This window comes from Lepidochelys olivacea (assembly GCF_965140295.1).
Source record: "Lepidochelys olivacea isolate rLepOli2 genome assembly, chromosome: 10".
Taxonomy (NCBI): domain Eukaryota; kingdom Metazoa; phylum Chordata; order Testudines; family Cheloniidae; genus Lepidochelys; species Lepidochelys olivacea.
The window spans coordinates 6,866,705-6,883,981 of record NC_140420.1 but is presented as its reverse complement, the minus strand read 5'-3'; positions in this window follow the sequence as shown (position 1 = coordinate 6,883,981).

Sequence of the window (17,277 nt, the reverse complement as noted above, 5' to 3'; positions counted from 1 at the left end):
GTTTGTATGTTGAAGGACACAGAATGCTCTTTAAGTGCAGACGATGAATGTTTTAAAGGTGACGTGACTCTGGGTTAAGAATGGAAAACTGGCTAGCAAGTCGGCAGAGGGACAGAACTACAGTACCACTATGCAGCTTGTTGGAATATATTAACCCCGTCAGAGCACTCAGGCTTCCAGGAAGAGTTATTGCCAATGATTTGTGAAATGCCTGGTGCTCCATGAAGAATTAATTTGTATTAGAATTCGCTACCATTTGTTTAATTTTTTTAAATGAGGAAAATTAATTAGTGTCTCCATTGGAGCCAGTCGGAATAAATTACACGTCTGCTCAGAAGCCAGGGATGCCGGGCAGGGCGAGAGGTAGCTGAGATACTGGATCCCAGCTGGGCAGTCAACTTCTGTAAGTGGATCGGTAACAAGGATGATAAATATAAGATTATGGACTGAGCAACGTTACCGAGAGAAATGGGACTGCCCTCCACCCACCGTGTCACAGGAGGGAGGGGCAGCAGTGTTAGACACGTGCCAATCAGACACAAAGTCCTGTAGCGTGTTGGACACAGAGCTGTGGGCACCATCCGGTCACTCTGAGAGGGTGTGGAAAATGGACCACGTCTCTCGAAAGCCAATGCAGCAAGGAGCAGCTGCCGATGAGGGGTGGCTGGGGCATGCCGTATCTGGAAGGACATTGGGAAATGCACACTCTGTCACTTACAGTTCCCCCAATGGATCAATGTGTCTCAGCTCCTGGAGGCTGGAATTCCCAGGCTGAAATGTGCCCCATCTTGATTTTCCCAGATGCTCCTCACTGGCTTTTGAGTGCATTAGAAAGCTGTCCTCTGTTCCCTCAGCTCCCTGTGCCAACAGAGAAGGTGGCTTTTGAACTAAAGATCACAGATACCACACTTCTGCGGATGGCTGATAACTGTGGTACTCATATGTGGTCACCAATCACCATAGCAACACTGTATGTATTGTAATAACAAACATGGCCTAGGATGGAACCTCCATCCCCATTCCATCATACCACGGAAGTCAGTGCTTAGACACCCAGGTGATGGGCATCTTAGAAATATTTACGACAGATACCTAAGAAGACACCACAGCTTAGCTCCTTCAGCTTGCACAGCGGTTATCTCCCACATGGTTAAAACAAGAGGTGAGGTGCTATGTCTCAACTGAGTCTCCAGAAGAGAGATTCCTACCTGAATGTTGGGGGAAGAGGGTCCTTTCCCATGGCTTGATCTCCCCAAAATGCTACCACTTACCTCTCACTAGGTCCAGATGGAGAAGAGTCTTGCATTGGTGGTGAGACTTTTCTTACAGGAGTTCCCACCATCAGCTGGACTTGGTCACATCTCCATGGAAGCCTGTGGTTCCACCAAAACTCCCATCCTGGCAGCAGGTGCTGTACAGTGTTGTTTGTGCTGCAGGTGAGCCTAACACAAGGCAAAGTGACTGAAGCTAGGAGATAGAAATGATGAGTTTAGCCATGCCAGCTCTCAGGAGCAGTGGGGTAGGCAGAGATGAGCTCCATTCCATTCCAATTCAAGCCCATGCCTTTGTGATTTGGGAGCTTTTCCTTATGAAGAAGAAAAGTTTATATAAGGTGTGTTCCTAACCCAGCTGGGTTCAGGAACCAATTAGGACCGAGCACTTGACAACACTCCCTGTTTCTCATTACCATTCAGTCGATTTTAATTTGGATCATGCCTTAGGTCTGTTGCAGCTTTACATCTTAAGCACCAGGGGCCTGAAGTCTCAGTTCAAGAACGAATGGAGTTTTCAAGGTGGGTGTCAGGTAGAATATGTTATTATTATTTATTATTTATATTACTATAACACCTAGGAGCCCCAGTCATGGACCCATTGTGCTAGGCCTGTACAAAGAGAATGAAAAGACAGTGCCTGCCCTATAATATTGCCCACCAAATGCCCCTACGGTTTCAGGTGGATACACGATTCCTCACTACCTGTTCTGGGCCCTGCTTCAGCACAGCACCTAGACATGTGCTTAACTCTAAACAAGGGCTTACATCTCATTGATTTAAGAGGAGTTAAGTACATGTTGAAATGTTTTTGTCGACGGGGGCCCTTAAAGTATTGTGCAGTGTTCCTGTGCACCATTCCACCACTGCAGCCTTCCGCCCCAGAGCTGGCTGCATTTCAATGGCCAGAATATGTAGCGCTAGGGAATCTGATGGGATGAAAGGTGCTGTATATATGTGATATTGTAAATAGTGTTAGAATTCATTGTCACAGGCTTTAGTCCACGAATGCCTAGAAGTGGGACAAATACAAAACAGGAGGGACATGAGGAAAATAAGCAGCTCAGGGAATTTTAAATTGATACTAAATGTATTTCATATCATTAATTATATTGAGATGTGAAAGGAATAATATTAGAGTCACTAACGTTTTCTCAGTGTCATCATGAAGAATTTTTGCCATTAATACAGGTAATGATTACAAGAAAAAACAACACACACACCTGGTTTTTTCAATGAATACTAGAATGTTGTATAGTAAATGCAGACAGTACAGCTTACTCTTCTATTACTACCTCATTACTAGTGACTACCACCGAGTTTTGTTTAGCACTCTTTTTTTTAAATAAGGTGACACCAAGTCTGGGAGTGCATCTGAGTCTCAAATAAGCCACTCTCCTTAAGAAAGGAGGGACGAGGGAGGGATAGTGCATGGTCCTCAGATCCTGTGCAACGCTACGTTACGTTATGTCACCGATCTGCTGTACTGAGTAGGTCGCATTCTGCTGGAGACAGGGTGGTGCAGCCTAGACGCACAGCATGTGTTCCATTACGGGCAGCACCTGGCAGAGAGGTGTTTTTGTAATGAGGATCTGGGTTGATTGACAAGATAATGGCAAAAAGGTAAAACTCTGCTGCCCTTCATGCTCTGTGTAGCCTGGGAGGTGGGAATGGTAACAGCCAGCTGAGGAATCCAGCAAGCACCCGCCCGCTCTCTGGACGGGACAGCTTCCTGGCTCAAGATACCGTGTCATAACACCTGGGTGCAGCAGGGAATTCAGCTCCCATGAGCCTCCAGGATAAGGCTGAGACTGCTGCTGGTGGGAGCTCACTAGACTGGCTGCTTCTGTACAGATTCTCATGGTGACACAAGGCTCATTGGAAATAACACCGGCCTCCTACAAAGCACTTTTCAAAGTGCACCCCACTCTTTAACCTCACAAAAACCCCGTGAGACATGGCAGAGCTCGTCTCCCCAGATGGGAAACTGCGGCACGGAGCGGAAACCTGACATGCTGAGGTCACACAGGGAATCTGGGGCAGAGCAGGGAATTGAAGCAAGGTCTCCCAAGTCAGAGGCTAGTGCTCTGACCAGCGGTCCACCCAGCATTCTTACAGGCTCACCTCCCTCCATGGAAAAGCATCTGAAATGCTCACAGGGATATACAGCCTCTGGCTAGAAGAGGTCAACCAGAAAACTGGCCAACCTTCAGCCAACCCTGCCCAGCAACCACCAGCTTCTGGCCAAGGCCACCTATTTGAATAGGGGTGGAGAAACCCACCTGACATGGTTTTGATGGGCAGGAAATGAGATGCAGAGCCACGCATCGCAAAACCCACCTTGACAACTGTCCCACTTGTTAGTAGGCTTAGCTGAGAGAGGCCCACTGAACGGGCTGGGGAAACCGAACTCCCATCTCACCCTTCCCAGGGCAGGCTAGAGGCACTGCCAGGGTGGATGAGCCCTGCATAGCTACTGTCACACAAAGGGTTAAATCTAGCCATGGGAGAATTCATTCTGTCAGTGTAGAACCCCCTTGGCCCTGAGCCTTGGGATTAGCTTGCTGAGCGAGGTACAGAATTCAGTGGGGGAGGGAGATGGCTTTTTAATGCGCCTTTGTGATTCATTGGACTAGCTTCTGGCATAAAATAGGATAGCCCAAAGGTTACTCTAATTTGCACCCAGGAGGTCATTCCAACAGCTAAGCTTAGCTGGAGCACGCTCCGGCCACACCCCTTTCCCTGGCCACAGCCACTCCAACAGGGGTTGCAAAGAGACATGGCATAGAGACATACGCATGGGCCTGCCTGTTAAGCCAGCTTCTTGGCTCCTTTTCCGTTCTGCAGGGACATGGGAATCTGGCCCCAGACTTTCTAGACATAGAACAAAAATCCGGACGTGCAAGGTCCGAGTTCCGTTTGGCTCTGTCACACCACACGTTCTCAGCTGCCACATGATTTGGTTTTTATGTCTATTTTATTCCCCTGGGCATGCCAGGAGCAGGGCTAGAATAACTTTGCAGTGAGAGTCCGTACTGTTTGCTTACTGCAGGCTTCCGGTTACTTAGGAACACAGCTTGAAAGGCTCTGGCCTGTGCTGTGCAGGAGGTCAGAGTAGATGAGCAGAATGGTCCCTTCTGGCCTTAAAAGTCTATGAAACTATTTTAAATTCACATTGCCATTGGAGGAGACAAACCTCAACCCTGTTATTTTAGTGGAGCAGGGAGTTTGTGAGTTTCCCCAAACCCAAAACTAAAGAAGGGCTAGAGGGGTTTGTAAAACCCAGCGTGTTTGGGTGCTTTCCCACCTCAGCTCCATGAACAGTCGCCTGCCACTAGTTAGTATCTGCAGGTGTCTCTCTTATCTGGGACAGAGAAAGAGCTGTCAGCGTACACAGCTCTCATCTCCTGAGTACCTCAGCACCCCACACTCAGTAATGTATTGAGCCTCGCAGCTCCATTGCGAAGCAAGGAAATAGACTCTCCACAGCACAGACGGGGAGCTGAGGTGCAGAGTAGATGGCTTTACTTGCTTATGCAGGGACTTTGTGACAACGCTAGGAATTGAACGCCGGTCCCCTGACAGGCAGCACAGCACTTTAGCCACTCAACCGCCTATCCTAGAAGCAGCATAGGACCATCACCGGCTATCTCACCTTTCAGTCCGTTAGCCTATCAGGATGCAGGAGCCCTTGGAGATCCAAGGCACCCTTCTGGTTTGACAGCACCACACCCCAAGGGAGAATCCCAGTAACTGCTGGCTATTACAGGTCTTTAGCTAGGACCAGCAGGGTGGGCCTTATTTGGCAGGGGGGCCACTGGGAACCATATAGCCTGCTAACTTTGCCTTGGAAAGGTCCTGGAAGCTCAAAGAGCAGCGAGGAGCACGGATAGTGGGAACGGTGATGCTCCTGTGCTTTGAACTATTTCTGTTTTCCTTGTATTTGCTGCAGTTAAAGATTGTACAGAAAGAGCAGGTTTGGTGCCTGAGACAGGGAGTCCCATTGGCTGTGTTGCCAGCTCCAGTGATTTTATTCACAGGTCTCATGATTTTGGTGTTTATCCTTAAAGCCCCAGTTGCTGAAGTCAGGTGAATTTCAACTTGCATTTGAAAAAAAAAACCCCCAAAGTAATTTTCTAGCCCTCGTTGCAAAGAGCTTGAAAATGTGAAGCAAATTAACCTAAAAATTTCAGCAACCAGAAAGTGACTAAAAGGACCCCAAAAATTATTTACAAAAATCTCCTGGTTTTACAGACACCCTCATGATTCTGGGGGGCCTGACTCATGATTTTGGAATGTTTGAGGTTGGTGATGCCTCTCTGGTAAGTCTCCTGTCTTGTCCTAGATTATAAGGCCAAAAGGGACCGTTAAGGACATCTAGTCTGATCTCCGGCACAACACAGCCCAGAAAATCCCATTCCGTGATTCCTTCAGTGAGCCTAATGATGTCCAGTTGAACTAGAATATGTCTTTTAGAAAGACATCTCCATCCGTTGGTCAATGATACCAAGCAATGGAGAACCCACTACATCCCTAGCTCAGCTGTGCCAATGATTAATTAGCCTCACCGTTGAAAATTTGCACCTTATTTCTAGCTTGAATTTTTCAACCTTCAACTTCTAGCCATTAGATCTTGTTATATTTTTGCCTCCTAGAAAGAAAACTTCTCTAGTATCCCACATGCTCTCTCCACATAGGTTCTGATAGACCGTGACCAACCTTCTCTTCAATAAGCTAAATAGCCCGAGCCTCTTAAGTCTCTCATTTCAAGAGCACGAGTTATACATGAGCTCATCTCTGAGCCCACTCCAGTTTTTCCAACATCCTTTTTAAAGCACACACACCAAAACTGGGCTCAGTATCCCGCTCCTGGTCTCATCAGTGGCATATGCAGAAATAGTATTGCCACCCTGCATTTTGGACCATCACCACTTCACTTGTTCTGCTGACAGTCTAAAATAAATGCAGCATGGTAGGGAGTGGGGAAGATGTTTTATTATTACCTACTGTATCTATTATGGAATTTGGGATCTCTTACACATCTATTATTATCTATTAGCCAAGGGTCTCAGTCAACGGAGGAAAGAACTCACACTCAAGACACTGATCACGGCTGCTACTGCAAATTATTCTTGGGGATCAGAGGGAAACCGGCAGACATACTCTAAACACTCAGACAAAGATGGAGATTTCAGCCATTCAGACCATGCTACTGATGAATGATACTTCTGCAAAAGGCTTGTAACAGGATGCATTAAAAATCCTAATTAAGACCCTCCCCCATAAAGGAAGAGATATGGCCCTGAGTCATTAAAATACATCCCTGCATTAAAAGCTTAATAGACAAGGTTTAATGGATAAAGTCAATTTAATTATTCATCCTAAAAAAGCTTGTACAAATAGCAAACACGCTTATTTGTATTCATGCAGCCAGTACCATCGTGTAATAATGCCAGATTAAAGGCTGCAGCTAATTGCATTGGGGATGGATTCAGATTTCTGTTGGGGGTATTTTCCACCCTAGCAAACAGAATTAAAATCGATACAGTCAAAGGTTTAACCTTGAAGCACGGAACATCTGTAGAGCAGCCTCAACCAGTAATTTCATGAGGTCTTCTCCCACCCCCTTCCCCTACAAAATGGTTTTCTAAGTACTGTTTATTCTTCATTTCTCAAGGCTTCTAAAATGGCTCCAGTCAAGCATAAAATGAAGGGATTATGACCCTCCTGCATTCACTGCATTTATTAAAATGCAGCTTTGGGTGGCGAATTGACAGGACTGGAGTGTAAAAAAGCCCCATAAAGCTGAAATTAATCAAATAATTAAATAATAATGTTCTGCAGTTACTCAGAGCTTTGCATTTGGGATCTTAATTAACTTAAACCTTACAAACAGCCCCTAAGATAGCTCAGTGTTATCCCCATTTTACCAGTGGGGAACCTGCCACACAGAGAAGTTAAGTGATTCGCTCATACAGCAAGTCAGTGACTGACCTGGGATTAGAACACAGGAATTCCTAGCTCCCAGGGCTGTGCTCGAACCATTAGACAGCGCTTCCTCTGAAATTCCAAATGGGTTTTCTTTGCAGTAGTTATGGGCTAAGAGCTCAGTGACTCGCTTCTGGAGAGAGAGACCGTTTCTTTACCAGCAAGGACAATGGCAGGCTCAGAATGAAAATTATCACTGCCCTAGGGTATGTCAGAAGGCCTTGGGTACTGAAAAACTTGCCCCCCCATTTTGGACCTGGACAAATAAGCTGCGAGTGCAAATCTGGGTATGTGCACCTCCAGCTACCCATCTGTACCTGCCAGCATGTTGCTAAAGGCACAACCGCTCAGACTGAGCTCTGCACTTCGACTGCCAGTGCTATTTGCTCATGCAGCCAAAATGCAGGGGGGCGTTTTACATCTGCACATGCAACAAAGGAGATCAGCTTTCTTCTAAAGAAACGGAAAGAGAGAGAAGCAAACAGAAGTCACGAATCAGAATAGTTAGGGCCCGGGCTACGCGCAGAATTTGCACCCGTTTAACTAAAGGTGTCACATGAAACTGAGTTAAAATGGTGCAACTGCGTGTGTGGACACTTCCATTTAAATAACGTAAGTCGCCATACAAAGAGACACTGGATTAACATCACATCCTTCGTCAAACTAACGCAACTTGGTGTGGTTAGACTAAGTCTTAGGCCACCAGGAGGACACAAAAGCCTATTAGGCTATTGCTTCCGATTAATATTAGAGATCCACCTAGGTGGCGCTTGGTTTGCAAGGAGGCCACGTTCCTTTGGGATTTACCACGATGAGGATGATTCCAATTAATGTATTGCCAATTAATGATGCCAAACAGCATTCAAAAGGTGCCTGACCCTTGTAACTGGGGTGTGATCATGAGAAAGATCCTCAGAGAAAAGCCCTGTGGACTGGCAGATCATGGGAATCCTGAAAAGCCACTTGATGAGTTTGGGGCTCATGTGGGCTGTCTTGCTGTGGGAATGACCATCTGTTTTGCTGCACTTTGCGAGTGCTCTGTGAAATCAATGTGCGGTGAGCGTGCAGGAGGAAGTCACAGTCACTGGAAGGGAAAGGGAACATTGCTGTCGCTGGGAAAGACCTCGGCTGGACATTGACTAACAGTTATCTCAAGAGTTAACACCCCATCTGCCGCATGACGTATGTTCCCGCTCTGCTGACAGGATGCCTGAAAGTTGCATGGGTTGAAAACTTCAGTTACACGGGAGAAGTCTACTGTCTTCCCTCTAGGCCTCCAGTGATTAAGTGTTCAATTAAATTACTCTCTTAATGAGCTTGGGCTATAAATGGTGGTGTGGAATCTTCAGTTATACTTCTTGCCAAAAGATTTTTCAATTTGTTTGTGACTCAGAAGGGAGGATCAGGTGGAAGTAAAATCATCCCGGCATTAGAAAGTGTGGTCCAGGTGTAGAATTGTAACAGCATCAAAAGTGTGAAAGGAAGAAATAATGGATTTGATTAAGGTCACCTCCTTTTATGGCCGCAAATAGCTCACGATCTTCTCCAATTTATTCATAAATCAAAATGATCCCGTTTCCCGAAGAAATAAGCGCAACTTCGGTTTCAAGCTGAGATTCTTATCGTTCTGAATATTCACTGGAAATGTGCTGTTTTGACTTAAGTTCCAGCCAGTGGACTGATTTGGGGAGCTATTCGTGGCAGGTGAGTGCAAAAGGGCACAAACAAGAGTGAAATAAAAACGATTAACAGTTTGAACAGCTATTTACAGACATTTTAGTGCAGCATTTGTCCAGCTCCAGCTTTCCTATTTTGCAGGCCACTGTGCTGTGAAATGTTAACTGTGAGTTATGCCACAGTGCACAGTAATCTACACTGCAAAATGTATTATACATATAGTATGCTTTTTTTTTTCTATAGACCAGTTGTTTTTACAGGCGCTCTTGTGGCTTCAGTTGATTCGATATAGCCAGATATTTTAAAAGTGTTCCATTTTGAGTGATGTAGGAGCAAGTGTTCAACCCTATTCCTGATCCGAGCAGGGAGGCAGAATTGCAGGATGGCTGAGGGAAAAACAAACCAGAACCATGTGGCGAGATGCCATTTTTAGGCCTGCCACTCCTGATCCTTTAAGATAGGATAACGAAGCTCTGAAATGTAACAGACGGTGCCCTCGACGACACTGTGGTTTCAAAATCCCTTCTGTAAATGGCAACTTGTCCTTTGCTACCGAGATTAATTCTTGACCACTATTTGCAGTGCTCGATTAGAATTGCTGAGTTGTAAAAACACCAAAGCAAATTCTTAAGCCTCATATTTTCGAGTGCTTTAAAATATACCCCGGGCACTCATGCGCTTTCTGAGCGGCAGACAGCATCAAGGACAGCTGAGTAACAGGTCTTCCAGGAGCACTGCAATTGCAGTCATGGTGACTTACTGGTGAGGGTTGCGCTAAAATCAATACTATATCCTTCCTGTTTCGCCTTAATTGAGTGGTTCTGGTAGAGGGCTAGGCGACAGCACTCCAGGGAGACATGCAAATAGCAGAACTGCAGCCGCCTTCACGCTCAGGAGTTCAATATAGTTGCGGGTCTCTCACTGATAGCCCAACTAAACGATTACACTTTGGTTTGGGGAAATGAGGCTTTCCCTTCAAGGGGATTTAGCCGTTTCTGTGCAGATTTGTTCTCTCGGGGTGTGTAAAGGACACGTTCGGCATGCAGGAGTATGTTCTGAGGGTGAAGTGCATGGATGTATGCAAGTAACACTAAGAATACACTCTGGACGTTCCAGCTTTTGGATAAAACCGTGCTAACCCCCATCACCCCAAATCAAAAGGCCAGAGAAGCAGCTGGAAATGAAGGTCTTTAAAATGCTTTGGTGCATCTTTATAGTGAGTGAAACAGGGCCAGGTAGCAACCATTTTCGCCATCCGATGTCTTTAGATTCCCTACGGGTTTATATAAATGCAACAAATCAATAGAAGCAGCCCAAGAGACCCACCAAAACATACCCATACGCATGTGATCTCATTGCGGTATCCTTTGGCCTTCCTACCCCATCCTCCTCTTGTTCCATCGCTAGTAACGCTCAGATTGAAAGCTCTTTGAGTCAGGGACCGGGCCTTTCTTGGTGTCAGGAATCAGGGCCTGAAGGCAGAGCCAGTCTTTGGGCAACCTGACACACGCACGCAGCTGGCCTGCAGCAGGCTGCCTGATTGGCTGATAGCTGTGGCTGGTTCCAAGGTTCTAGAATGCTGGGTATTGTTTCATTCACAGAAAGGGGAGTATCAACAGTAGGTCAGATGGTGACCTACATTCTAAACATGACCATAAAGTTTCATCTCCAGCTGCAGATGTGAGAGAGACAAACTCAGAAGGTTTGGACTGGATCAGATCACTGACTGAAAGCTTGGCTGGTTATCTGGAACTTTTACGGAGTTCTGAACTGCTTGAGCAAGATTTTGGGCTGGAGAAATCATTCAGCCAAGTGCTAATAGAGCATCAGGACTTCCTGGCTTTAGTGAGTCACACGAACTTTTCTTGTGATATTTCCATTTCCAGTGCAAAGCAGTTCAGAGTGGCATGAGAAATCACAGTGAACAACCAAGCCAGGCACTAGTCAAACTTTCGGGAAAGTCAACAACAACAACGAAAAATGTGTCCGACTCGGTTGTGTTCACGTTGTGGGGAAAGGTTCATTATTCAGTGTTTATACGACGGGAGCACCTTGAGGCATCGGCCAGGCTAGTCCCCATCGTGCTAAACATAGTGTCAATTCCCCAAACAGGTCAGAGGCAAAAAGTCAAGACATAGCAGATGTGAAGACAAAACGAGCGGGTACCAGGGGAGGGACGTTGAAGCAACAATAGCAACAGGGTGTTTGAGCACAGATCGGTGGGAAACAAGCAGAACATGTAGTTAAATCAAACAGTAGCCGCAGCCACACCCCTGTTTCTCCTCCGAGCTGCAATCTGAGGTATTTTCTGCTGAGAGGACACTAAAGTAGCCAGCGGTGGATATTCAGCATGTTACCTCCCACCCAACAAAAATGGACTCCCCGTGGCATCGTGGCTGGAACCGCTTTGTATATGAAATAAAAGCCAAACCATGTAAAAAGGCAAATCAATTAGTGGCAGTGGCTTTAAAAACAGCCCTGCGCAACAGCAGATTCCTGGGCGGCGACAGTTCTGCATCCTGGTTGCAGCTTGCAGAGGATGCAGAGGTCAAAGGCAAAACTAGGCATTTTTTTCCCCCCATACTTCCATCCGTCTCCTTCAAGATGCTTCAACTCTCCTGAGAAAACAGCAGGCAAGAAACAGTGCCGGCAAGGTCATTTCCCACAGCCTTTGCTGTGAGATGGCTGGATCCACCAAGGTTCAGACTGTGAGGGGATAGCATCCTTGCCCTGGGAGAGTACGAGGCGCTTTCCCTGCCTTGAGAGAAAACAACAAAAAGGGAAAGGAGCTGGGACTGCAGAGCACAGGCTAGGGGGCTCTCTAGCTGCATCCCTATTAGTCCCTTCACTGCTGGGGGCTTCTGCAATGCCGGGCATGGGCATTATTTTAAGTGTCAACATGATGGAACATTGGTCCTTCTGGGGCGATGTCTCAGTGGGGTGGGACAGCTCTCTAGGTGGGTCCAAGCTCATCAGCTGGCATGGTAGGCAGCGCCAGAGAGACAATAGCAACAGTCAATAATTAGCTATGGAGTTTGCATAGAAGAACCTTAAAGGAAAGGCCCACTCACACTTCAGGGAGGAGACAAGGTGCATGCTCACGACCTGAAGTTAAGAGGCGTCGTATTTAGTGCTGTACAAATCCAGCGGGCCTGGATCTCTCAAGAGCCTATCAGATTGTGCATGATTAAAAGGCATTTCTGATGCATCAGTTACAAATACCTCCAATATATATGGAGAAAAAGGAAGGATTTTTCTTTTCACCATAAAGAGGCATGTCTGTATCATTCAGATGCTACCATGTTAATGCTCTTCATTCCCATACTCTATATAAATTCTTACCGAGCTATCTAACTTGGAGCCAAGATTTCAGAGGCTTGCTCTTGCTCTGCCACTGATTCCCTGCAGGACCTGGGGCAAGGCACTTCCAGCCCCACTTGTGCCTCAGTTTCCCCAACTATAAAATATTATTATTAACCTACCTGCCTCTCTGTTTGGAGGGATGTATTGCACTGAGATGCTTAGTTAATTGTTTGTAAAATGATGGGAGATCCTGGGATAGATACGCAGATAGGACTTAATAAATAAAACAACAGTGATGTTTTTCATTCTTTGAGTTAAAGAAGCTATATTGGTAGTTGATATTGTTGCAATGGCTTGCCATTATTTTCCACGTACAGCAGCCTCTGAGGGGACAAAGGCCTGCAGGGTGGGGGCCAGCCGGAGAGCCCAGCATGGCATTGCAATTACGCTTCTGCCTCAGTTTCCCCAGGGGTTTTCAATAAGTCCAGTTAGGCTTATGTATATTGAACTGTGCCCTTTTGAAGAGCTAGTTTGTTTAACCCAAATTTGGAACATTATACAAATAGGCCTCCAACTCAGCATCTCTAACTGGAGGGAGAGGGGGCTGAGTCAGCTTTATGTCCCGGTCCCATACCAGTGAGGCTCTCTTGATCCGGAATCCTCTTCTGGAGCCAGGGTCTCTTGTCATCAGCTGGGGAAGGGTTTCTTCTCTTGGATCAAGGTGCCCACAGAGGTCAAACCATGATGACCCTTCCTCAGGACAGCATATAATTCCTCTGATCTGGGGCTTCTGCAGCTCCTTGGTGAAGTCCTTCCATGGGGCCCAGGCTCTGCTGAGGCATTCGGAGCTCCTCCCTTCAGAGCCGCCCCCACCTGGGAGTGTTCTTCCTTGGTTTCCTTTCCTGGTGAGCCCTCTTCACCTCACCAGGTTCTCCCCGAGAAGTCCTTCCCGTGGGCGCTCTTCTGTGTTGGAAACTGTTCCTCTCCCCAGGAGCATCAGTTTTCTGGCCTGACCCCACTGGAAGCAGCTTCCGTTTATCATGGTCAGAAGCTTCCCTGCCTAATTAACTGCCTAAGTGAGTTAATTAGTCTCAGGCCAACCTGAGTTGCCTCCTCTCCCTTTGTGGAGCCAGTCAGAATTAAGCTGAGGCCCTGGCCTGTTCAGAGGGCCAGCTACCCTCTTAGAGCCTGCCAGATCATGTCCAAGGTTTCAGTGGGCAGACAGTGCCTGCTGCTGGCTGCTGACCTGGGCTTCCTGACCGTGTGTTGCCAACTCTTGCAATTTTATTGCTGGTCTCACAATATTTGCCTTATTCTTTAAGCCCCAGCTCCTGGAGTCAGGTACCTGAGAATCTCAGCTTGCCTTGAAAAGAAGAAATACGTTTCTAGCCCTCGTGATTGCAGAGAAAAGCTTGAAAATGCAAAGCCTAAGGACTCAAAAACCAGAACTGAACTGAACCCCAAACGGACTATGTTTTAAAGGGTATGTCCACATGGCAGCAGCTACAGGACAGCTGTGTCACTGTTGCACCATAGTGTATATACTTCCTGCATTGACGGAAGGGGTCTTTAAACCAGTGGTTCTCAACCTTTCCAGACTACCGTACCCCTTTCAGGAGTCCGATTTGTCTTGCGTACTCCCCAAGTTATACTTCACTTAAAAACTACTTGCTTACAAAATCAGATATAAAAATACAAACGTGTCACAGTGCGCTGTTACTGAAGAATTGCTGACTCTCTCATTTTTACCATATCAGTCAATGGGAATATATATATATTGTACTTACATTTCAGTGTGTAATACATAGGGCAGTAGAAACAAGGCATTTTCTGTATGAAATTGTAGTTTGCAGTGACTTCGCTAGTGCTTTTTAGGTAGCCTGTTGTAAAACTAGGCAAATATCTAGATGAGTTGGTGTACGCCATGGAAGACCTCTGTGTACCCCCAGGGGGACGCGTACCCCTGGTTGAGAACCACTGCTTTAATCCACCTCTCAGAGAGGTGGTAACTAGGTCGACAAAAGCATTCGTCCACTGACCTAGTTGTGTTTACACTGGGATCAGGCCGGCTTAACTCTGGCACCCAGGGCATGAAATTTTACACAGCCCTGAGCAACGGTGCTAGGTCAATCTAATTGTTCAGTGTAGACCAGGCCAAAATCTCATTATTTTTAGGCCAATATCATGATTTTTTGCTGCCCGACTGGTGAATTTGGAATGCTTGGGTTTGGCAGGATTGCTGCTGTGTCTCACGCTTGGGCAGTGGTGTTGGAACAATTTGTATAGTGTGAGAGAGAGAGTGTGTGTGTGTGTGTGTGTGTGAGCTGCTGAGAGCCATTGAAACAAGCTGTAAACCCTGCAGCTGATGGAAACCACTTCAAACCAGGGGGTGATGCCCTGTCCACAACACCCCTAGTTCCAGCACCCCTGCACTCGGGCCCCGGCAGATTGAGAAAAAGACGTCCGGGTGCCCAGGCCTGCGTCCGTAGCAGCATGCCTGTACCCTGAACAAAAGGTGAGTTAATGCCTTACATTACTGAGTTCCTCTGCACTCTTAGTTCCTAAGGCACCAGTGAGAATGAGTGAGACCACCCTCCCCCCCTCCCACCCGGAGCTGTTTTCGAGTCCAATGCCTTGATTTGCACTGGAACAAGCTGAGGGCAAGACAATATTTTGCCACATGGCCAATGTCTCCCACTCTGGAAAAGCAGGATGGCTTTAGGAGCCAGATGTAAAGCAGGATGGAAGACAGACATTGAATATGAATGCCTGCACTGGTGCACACAATGTCAGGGAGGCTTTTAAACTCAAGCTGACTGTGTCTGCCGAGACATCTGCAGCCAGCGACTCTCTGTTATTTCCCCTACACTGGAGCCCATTCAACCGGAAACAGCATCGCCCCCGTTCTCGCCTCCTCCTGTAACCCCATGCAGGTGCTGCCCGCTGCAGCTGAATTATGCATGGAGTTCACCCCTCACATGTGTCATTAAAGGGAACACAATGGGCGCTTGGCTTCACCTTTCAAAGCCAGCCGGGCTCCTGCCTGATGTGAGGCTGTTCAAGATGAGGGCAGGCTTCTGCGAGCTGCCGTTTAAGACAGCAAAGCCAGATTTGAAAAGTCCCCCCCGCAGCGAACAGGAGACCCCATCGCATCTCACATCAAAGCAACCGTTGCCTCAGCCCAGCGGCACCATGGAGCTGTCTGCCCTAGAGCGCAGGGATGCACCAGGCATGTCAGTGGGGCGATGGCTGGTTCTGCAGATGGAATGATTTGGGTCGGACTCTTGGACATTTCTTCCTATGTGCCCCCACCCATGGGTTTTACCATTGGAGGGGGGCACCCTCTCCCTTAGACACAGTACTGTGGAGAAGAGGCTAAGCTTTGCTCCTATGCACGTCTTCCTTTCCCAAGCGCATCCAGGAAAGGGATGTATCCCAGAGTTTGGAACAGTCAGAGGGTCTCTTTAAGGATCCCACTGACAGGCTGATAACCCTTCTCTGGCTTCTTTCCTCGGCTCCCACAGCAAACTCAGGGTCATGGAATTAGTGAGGCAAAAGGCACGGGGCCTGATTTGACGAACATCTGTAGCTCCCAGGGAAGTCACTGGGCATTATGGATGCTGAGCATCTGTGAAAATAAGGCCCAGTTGGCCTATGCCCCAGGGCTCCCGACAGCCGCAGGATTCATTTCAGTGTCACAAAACTATCAGGACATTTTTCATGGCTCACTTAATTAGTTATACCAGCAGAGGGGTGGAGGAAAGCAGCATATTCACACAGCTAAGATGTAGCTAGTTCGTCACCTGACCAGAAGTTCGCTGTGACTTCTGGAAAACAAAGCCATGCTCAGTCAGGAAGAATGGTCCCGTGGTTAGGCACCAGCCTAGGACTGGGGCCAACTGGGTTCAAGTCCCTGGTCTGCTATATGCTTCACCTGAGGCAAGTCGCTCAGGGAAACTGAGGCACAGAGCCACTCTGTAGAATGGGGATAACAGCAATTCCCTACCTCCCAGGGGTGTTGTGAGGCTAAACACCCTGAAGATCACGAGGTGCTGATACTACAGTAATGAGGGGGCCTATAAGTACCTTAGAATCACATCTGAACCAAAGCCGGTTTAAAATTACTTCTATCCTCGCAATCAAACGAACTCACTCTCACAGTAGTTAGTTGGGTCACAAAAGCAGCTCCTGCAGCCTATTGTCCGACGCTTTGTTTTTCGCTCATGACAACGCTCCTAAAATCAGAACCACCTCGTCTGGCTGGGGCCACGGGAAGCAATGAAGCTCTGGGAGAGGTGCGTGGGAGACACGGCGGATGTGTGACTGGACTCAACAGCGTCTGTTGTGGTCAAGGCAGGCCTCGGAAAGGCAGTTAGCTGGAGCGTTGGTAGAGAGCCTGTTTGTCAACTCACTCTGACAGATGCTAAAGCCAACGGAACATGTAACTAAGCAATTTCATCCTTGTCGAGCTTTCCCACTGGCGCTGGAGTTCGATGAAACACCTCTTCACGTTTGCATTAAATACTCCTGTGTCCGTGGCTCTCAGCACTGCCTAGTGAATTAAGTGCTTCAGAGCTGATGAGCCATCTTAATAACACAGAGCTTTAGGGGAAAGCAGCATGTTGCCAATTGTGCTGCACAAATCCAGGAGCCAAGTCTCCCTCTTGGAGCTCACCTTTCACTGCCTGGAGTATTTCCCGAGGGGAGTTAAAGTAGCTGATGAATGGAAACAGTGGGTGTAGGTGTAGAATTGGTACTGAGGCATCTGGCTGACATTCTGTTGCTGTGGGATGTCTTAGGTGCTGAGGACTTGTCAAGAACAAGAGTCCTCATTGGAGGAGTGTCTTAGGCGATGTCTATGCTGGGAACGTGCTTCCCAGCCTGGCCAGACAGACACATGCTAGCTCTGTTCAAGCTAGTGCACTAAAAATAGCAGTTTTCAGAGTAGCAGCCGTGTTAGTCTGTATCCACAAAAAAGGAAAAGGGGGACTTGTGGCACCTTAGAGACTGACCAATTTATTTGAGCAGAAGCTTTCAT